Raw genomic sequence first — 7,425 nt, 5'->3', positions numbered from 1 at the left:
TCGAGGGGCTCCTGCCTTCCCCCGACCAGCCACGGGCTGCGTTTAATCCACTTGTCACAGCAGGTCCTGCAAATGGAAACGAGGAGCTTTGCAGCTCCTGGAGGAGGCACTTCCCTGCCACGGGGAACATATGCTCCATGTCGTGGCGGAGGAGCTGGTAGCATCGGCAGAGCTGTTTATTTGCATAATCACTGATTAACACAAATGTCTCAGACAGGAGCCAGCCATCCAGTTGTATGTTCTCACTCACTCACGAGTCGGCAGCGCCTGTCTCTGCCAGATCCTACAATAACCCAGCACGCGTCGGGAAAACACGCACGGACTGTCCCGCCGGCTCCGGCGAGCTGGGCTGCCTGCTCAGAGCTGGGCTGCGCGTCAGAGCCCGCCGGGCAGCTCTTTTCTGTGCTCCTGAATTGTACGTGGAGCTTTTCCCTGTCCCCAAGGCAGCCAGAAAGATGAATATAAAGTGAAACACGAAAAAGCCTTCACACCACTCCAAAAGCTGGGGATTTAAGAAAAGCATCAAATTCTTTAGGGATGCTTAGGATAACTTACACTGCGTGTGGCCATGGCATTGCGTGAGCATCCTCGGGTGATGGCAAAGCTCAAAGGCAACAGGGATCCTCTGCTCCCAGGGGGTCGGGGTCCAGCGGGGGCTGCCCAGAGCCCCACCACACCAGGGAGCCATTTTGGGTCCCAGAGGTGAGTGTACCTTCAAAAACACCAAGAAGAAAATAAAATCCTGGTTTGCCATCCCTAAAACACTATTCCAGAGGAACACGAAGTCTGGTCTTGGTCTGTCTCCCTTTCTGCCTGGGCTGTGCGGCACCGTCCCGGCTGTTCGGGAGAAGAGTTGCTGCCACCTAGTGAGCCTGGCCACCAGCACCCTGCCTGCTGAGCACTGCCACACTCATCACACTGCCTGCACCCACACTGCCCAGAGCCTGGGGTCAGCCTGGGGATCACCTGGGCATCTCTGGCCATCCCTGGGGGACATTTTTCATTTTGGCTGGGTATTTTTTCTTTAAACAGCCATTGCAGTTTGCCCCAAGCCACAGAGCAGGTTTCCTGATGAGTGAGTGGGTTTTGAGTTGGGTGGGTTTAGGGGAGTGGGGGGCAGCTGTGGCACACAGAGGTTGCAGGGAACGTCCCTTCCCTGCTCACCCAGCCCAAATCCAGCCTGCCAACACCGTTCTTGGCACCAAGACAGCTTGCTTGTAGGGCAATTTGCAACCACACTGCAGGAAGTCCAGAAAGGCTCCGGTTAAAGGGGATTTCTGCACCCCTCTGAGCATGAGCGGTGGGCAGAGGTGGGGAGATGGTCAGGGCGCTGTAAGGAACCGGGCTGTCCCGTGCCAGGGCGGCTCGGCACCAGGGGCTCGCTGCCAAGCCTGGATGCGCTTCCCCGGCGCGTGTGATCCAGCGAGGTGTTTGTCTTGGCAAGGGCAGCCCAGGGCAGATCCCTCTGCTGCGCTGTGGCTTTGTCACCGCCCGAGGGTGGTCAGGGTGGTGGCAGCGGTCCCAGGTCCCTGCCCATCCCCTGCGGAGGAGCACGGGGTGGCAGGCGAGCATCACCAGGGAACCCGTGTCAGGACGAGCTGCTGCAGCCAGCGCCAGAGGCATGGGGCAAGTGGGGACACCCCACCGGAGCAGCCTGTTCCCCACAGCACTAAGCCCTTCACCTGGGGCTGTCCCTGCCCCGCACCCCTGGGCAGAGCCTCTGGGTGGTCCAGCGGGCCATTGGTGTAAATGTCTGTATCGCCAGCCCACAGGAGCAGGGAAGCAGGGATGCTGCTCTGCCCACCAGCCAGGGGAAAGGTGCAGAGAAAAAAAACTCCTTTCTTGGAAACGTGGCTCCCCTGGGACTGATGCCCAGGGCTGGTGCAGTGCACACACGGGGCTCAGCCAACAAGAGTGAACCAAGGGGCCGGTTACTGCATCACAAGCCAAAACATCCCCCTCCCTACCTGGTCCCAGCCCTACCTGCAGACCCCAGCGGGGTCCCATTATCCCGAGCATCCCTCCAAGGGCACCCCTGGCCCTAGCCCAGCGTACGGGGCCGTAGGTTTGGGCAGTGCCCAGGAAACCTGTGCTGACTTTATCCTTTTTCTGACAGAGCTATAAATAACCCAGCTGGGCGGCGGGATGTAAAACTACTCCGGCGCCAAAATAAGCTGAGTTGGGTCACTGAGGAATTACAGTTACCTGCTCAAGAGACTCCAAGAGCATTGGGAACTGCCCAGGCGTGTGGCCCAGCTAGCCAGACTCTAAAAAAACCTCAAATAGCACGAAGGACAGAGCAAGCCAGAGACACCCGCAGGTGCCTGCGTCACCGGTGACACCAGGAGCGGGTATTAATAGCCCCTGTCCCAAAACTGGCTGTTTGGGGACAGACACTGCCACATTCCTGTGCCCACAGCTCCGGGTGCTCAGCTGTGCCCATGCAGCCAAAAAACCTGTGGAAAATCGGTTTTCTGGTTGCTTTGTTTGATTGTTTTCCTTAAAACAAGAAAAACAAGTTGAAAACAAGTTCACTCCTGGCAAGCTCCGGTCTCCCTGCAGCCCTGGGAAGGACTGAGCCCCAGGGCCAGCAGCATCCTGCTGGGATGCAGGGCTGGACCACTGCCCCTGGGGCTGCAGTTGGGGTTTGGTGGCCGGATTAGGGGTGCGGGACAGCTCCCCGTGGCCGGCCCCATGCTGCAGTGCTGCCTGGGGGTCCGGGGAGCCCAGCTAACGGGGTCAGGATGGAGGGAGCTGACAATCTGCTTTCCTTCCCTTTTCAAAAGAAACACACGGATAGTTTTCTCAGGGTTCACTGGGGAAGGAAAGCAGATTTTTAAATAGCTTAAATAAACAACCGGGCTTGAAAAACACAGGCCTGATTTCCATGCACCATTGCTGTAATTAGGCGTGCAAACCAGGCAGACAGTTACAATTGTTAGGAGCGGTGCTGAGAAAGAACCGACTGGGTGTAGCTCCCTCCCCATCAGCCCAGTGAGGACTCGGTGTCCATGGAGTCGCTGGCAGAGGAGCCGAGCAGCACCCCTGGGTGCTCGTCCTCAGCCCCAGGGCTGTCAGGCTCGGCCGTGGCTTTGCTCGGAGCACCACGGGGAGCAGGCGGTGCTGTTTGCGCAGAGTGCCAGCACCCCAGCTGCAGAGTTGTGCTGGCTGCAAGCACCCCCATGCCCCCTGCCCTGTTAAATCTGGCCTCCTGCCATGGCTGGGTTGGGCTGGGACAGCTCGGGGATGAAGCCCCAAACTTCCTTCTCGGTGCCCCTCACCTCTGTGTCAGGTCTGGCCAGGAGAGCCCGCTCCAGCAGGTCTCTGCGAAGGGAGCGGGATGTCAGGATGGGCACTGGGCTCTGCCAGGAGCAGCAGCTGGGAGGAGAAGCAGCAGCTGGAGGGTTTCAGCCCCGCGGTGACGTGTCCTTGCTCCCTGCAACCAGAACGTGCACCCAGCCCTGGGCAGCACCGGGATTTTGGGGTGTGGGCTGAGCAGCAGCCACGGGCTGGAAAAAAAAGACAGGAGGAGTGAATTGCTACAGCTTTGATGTGCGAGCACAGCTCCATCCAGCACAAACCCGTTCCCAGAGAGGGAGCCTGGCCCTGGGAACCTCCCCGAGGAGCAGTGGGGCTGGGAGCGAGGGGGGCTGCCCCAGACGGACCCTGCTGCCTCAGCCCGGCCAGGGCCAGGTGACCCGGTGCAGGGGAGCAGCACAGGGGCTTTAGCCCTTCGCACACCCACTCCACTCAGCACGGTCCTCACCTGCCAGACCCACGCAGGGCTGATGCAAGGCCCCCAGCACACCACTCCTGGGGGGCTGGCTGCCCGCACCCCGCACGGAGGGGCTGCCAGGAGCTGTCTGCCTGAACCGGAGCAAAGGGAGCAGCCCCCGCTGCTGCCTGCCCCCCCGAGCCCCAGAGCAGCACCCAGCAAGGGAGCTCACGGGGTGTCCCACGCGCAGGATGAGGCACCACAGGGGCAGAAGAAAAGGCACTTTATTAAACCCGCTCCAGCGTATGGCTAAATTAACAAGAGCAGGATCAGTGCTGAGAGGCAGGGCAAGATTAGCTCTTTGCTTTCTGCCCTGCCATGTGCAACCAGGAGCGTGGCTCCGGGAGAGGAGCCCCCCGCCCCAGCTGTGGCACTCAGGGTTTGTCCCCCCACTACTGCCCGGTGTCACCAGCCCCGTCGGGCTGCCTTTGTGGGTGTGCAGGGTCACCGTCCCCTTGCACCCCACCAAGAGCTGACACGCGTGCGTGCACACAGCCCCCCGGAGCTGTGCTGGGGGGAGTGGGCAGATTTGAAGGGCTCTTTGTTCCCCCGTGTAATTATATCTGAGCCAGGGAATAGAAACGTGCTGAAAACCCCTTGCTGGACCTTTCCTACAGGAGCCAGGGCATTTGGCCGCACAGTGGCCCCATTGTTCCTTCCCGCATGCCTGGGGCAGCCGGCCCACCTCCCACCTCCTGCACCACCCCGCTTCCCCGAAGTAACCAGCCTGTGATTAAAAACTGGGTCTTTTCCCTCCACAACGTCAATACTGGGCAAAATGCCCCAAGCCTCCCCCCTGCCCAGGGCCGGCAGGGTGACGCTCCGGTGCCTTTTGGCACTGGAGCAACCCCGGCACCCCAGGCCCCCACACACATGGCCAGAGCCATGGGGACATCCACACTTGCGTCCGTTCCTGCCTGTGCCAAACCCCACGGAGGTCTGGGGACACCCAGTCCTCACCTTGCTCCATGCGGAAACCCTCCTGCCCTTGGGATGCAGAGCAGTGATGGACTTGTGGCTGCAGCAAACTGGTTTCCAACAATGAACTGGTCGTTGGTGGTACGGCTGTTCACCAGGGCAGTGGCAGGGGATAGCATGCCAGCCTGCCCCTCATGCTGGTCCTGGCAGGTTGCCATCAAAATTAGGCAGCCCCAAGCTCTGGCTCTGCTTTCAGGCTGTGCTTCTTCCCCAGCCCGCTGCAAGGAGACGTGCACGAAGGGGCCCTGGCCATCAGCTCCCTGGTGGGCCCAGGAAAGGCTCAACAGGAGGACAAGAGTTTTGGATCATCTTTGCCAAGAGTGGACTTGCAAAACAAACCTGCAAGGAGTCCAAGAGCCTCCAAGAGTCTGGCCTTGGTGGCCAGATCCTGCACAAGCACCGCCTGGGACAGGGACACACAGGGACTGGCTGCTGGCAGCTGCTCAGCACCCCACACACCTGGCTGTCTTGGCCACGCAGGTGAGCACCCGGGATGAGGGACCACCAGTCCTAGGGGAGCTTCCCACCCCTGCAGCCGAACGGAGGTGCACCCACAAGGCTCAGGACGGCCCCACTCGGCTCCTCTCCCACAGCAAAGCACACACCGGGGAGGCTGAGCCGAGCCAGCATCCCTGCCCCAGAGATCCCAGGAGTTTGGGCTCCGCACCGAGCCGCCACCGCCTCTCGCCCAAGGCTGGGGTTGCTCCTGGGAGCCAGGCTGGCTCCACCACACCCTCCGCGACGCTCGGCACAGCCCTCGCGGGTCGGGACTTGGCTCTGGGGACGTGGCTCCCGGAGCTGCGAATGCAGCAGCTCATTGCAGCACACCGATCCCACGCCGGGACGAGCATGGGGTCCCACCAAGCACAGGGTGGGCCTGGGGGAGCTGCTGGGGCTGCCAGCACCCACTGCAGAACCCAGGTGGTGGGTTCCTCCCTGAGGCAGGCTGGCCGGCACCCCCAAGCCCCTCTCAGAGCAGGGCAGCCCTGGCCACCCCACGCTCTGTGCAGCCGCGGGTGGGTTTTCTCGAGTGAGCTCCCAGTGCTGTGGGGTCACACCAGACACGCAGGAGCTGCTTCCCCAGGGTCCGTTCCCCACCACTGAGCTCTTCCTCATCTCGCTGCTTCAACTGGACACACCTTCATTGCAGTAACGCTGCATTATTAAGTTTAATCTGTTCCCAGGACGAATGTATCGTTACAGCTTTTCCCACCCACACTTTTCCCAAACCACCAATGTTTTAGGATGGGAGGAGAAATCCCTGCCCCTTCTGGTTTCCATGTGGGGACAGGAGATCTGCATCTCCATCTGTTCTGCTGGGGAAAGGGAGAGGAGAAGGGCCCATCCCCGTGGCACTGGGCAGGGAGGGGGTGCTGGGGTGTTCTCCCTGCGCAGGCTGCAGCGTGAGCCACAGCACAACCTGATCGCCTCCAGACACAGGAACCAAGCAGATCCTTACACCAGGGGGGTGAGGCAGATCCTTACACCGGGGGGGTGAGGCAGATCCTTACACCAGGGGGGTGAGGCAGATCCTTACACCGGGGGGGTGAGGCAGATCCTTACACCGGGGGGGTGAGGCAGATCCTTACACCGGGGGGGTGAGGCAGGTGCTGTCAGGGAGACACAGCCTTTCCCAGCCCTGCTCACCCACCATGGCTCAGCGGTGACTCGGGCACGGGGTGAGCTCCCGGGATGCAGCCCTGAGCTCCTGAAACACGCAGCCCACACCCCCACAGGGAAAGCCAGGTCAGCACCTCGCCAGCCCACGCATCTCCTGCCACACAGCCACTCTGGGGGTCCCCCTTCCCCCTGGGCTCACGCTGCACCCCCACCCTGCCCAGGTAACCAGCAGCTATGGGTGACCATCCTCGGTCTGCTGCAGTGTCCAGGCATGTGCTGCTCCCCCTCTGCAGTAAACCCCCCCCAAAGGCTCTTTCAATACCTTTTGCAGGGAACCGATGCCTTTCAGACCCCAGGTCACTTCTATAAAGCTGCCCACGAGCTTTGGCTGCAGTAGCTGGGACAAAAAGTGACGTAGCTAATGCCTCAATAACACTTTCTCTGAATCCTTCCCGTAAGGAGCACAAACCTGGGCTGGGGAGCACCTGGGAAGTGCTCGCTCACGGCTGAGGATTCAGGAGCTGGTGGCACCTCCAGGTGAGAAGCTGTTTCAGTCCCTTCTCCGTGTTCCTGCCAAGAGCTCAGCGCCTTTAGCTGCACTGAAGCTCTTACAATGCACTGAAAAAAAACCAAAAAAACAAACAAACAAACAGAAAAAAAGAATATAGAAAAAATAGAAAAAAAAGGAAAGAAAAAAATAAAAAAGACAAACCTCTTAGCAGCCAGCTGGATTTCCTAGCAGCACTCGCACTGTTGCAATTCATAGTCCCGCATCCGAGGCTGCTGCTTGCCGAGGAATTCCCACCCGCGGCTGGGTGCCACGGCCGAGAAGCCTGTAATTAGCAGAGAAGCCCCCCCCCCCCCCCCCAAACAAAAATTCCTCTCGAGGACAGAGCACCGGCGGGCAGGCAGCGGGCAGGCAGCGGGCAGGCAGCGGGCAGGCAGCGGGCAGGGGTTTGCCCAGGAGATGGCAGCAGACACAAGGCGAGCGGGTGGAACGGGCCCCGGGAGCCGTGCCGTGCCGGGGGTGTCACGGGTGGGCCCCCGCCGCT

At 60.6% G+C, this 7,425-nt stretch overlaps 1 long non-coding RNA gene across 2 annotated transcripts; it reads right to left on the bottom strand.

Moving 5' to 3' along the window:
• Positions 1–575: 575 nt before the first annotated feature.
• Positions 576–7,224, bottom strand: LOC129214327 (uncharacterized). Of its 2 annotated transcripts, XR_008579670.1 has the most exons (4): positions 7,086–7,224; positions 6,843–6,991; positions 3,282–3,509; positions 576–712 (listed from the first exon to the last, which is right to left on the bottom strand). It is a non-coding gene; the product is annotated as an uncharacterized LOC129214327 (long non-coding RNA). The 2 variants fall into 2 exon arrangements; XR_008579669.1 differs by having other exon boundaries at positions 6,843–7,211.
• Positions 7,225–7,425: the final 201 nt, after the last annotated feature.

The sequence above is a fragment of the Grus americana genome, chromosome 17, assembly GCF_028858705.1.
Source record: "Grus americana isolate bGruAme1 chromosome 17, bGruAme1.mat, whole genome shotgun sequence".
NCBI classification, from domain to species: domain Eukaryota; kingdom Metazoa; phylum Chordata; class Aves; order Gruiformes; family Gruidae; genus Grus; species Grus americana.
This window is presented reverse-complemented; position numbering and strand designations above follow the sequence as displayed.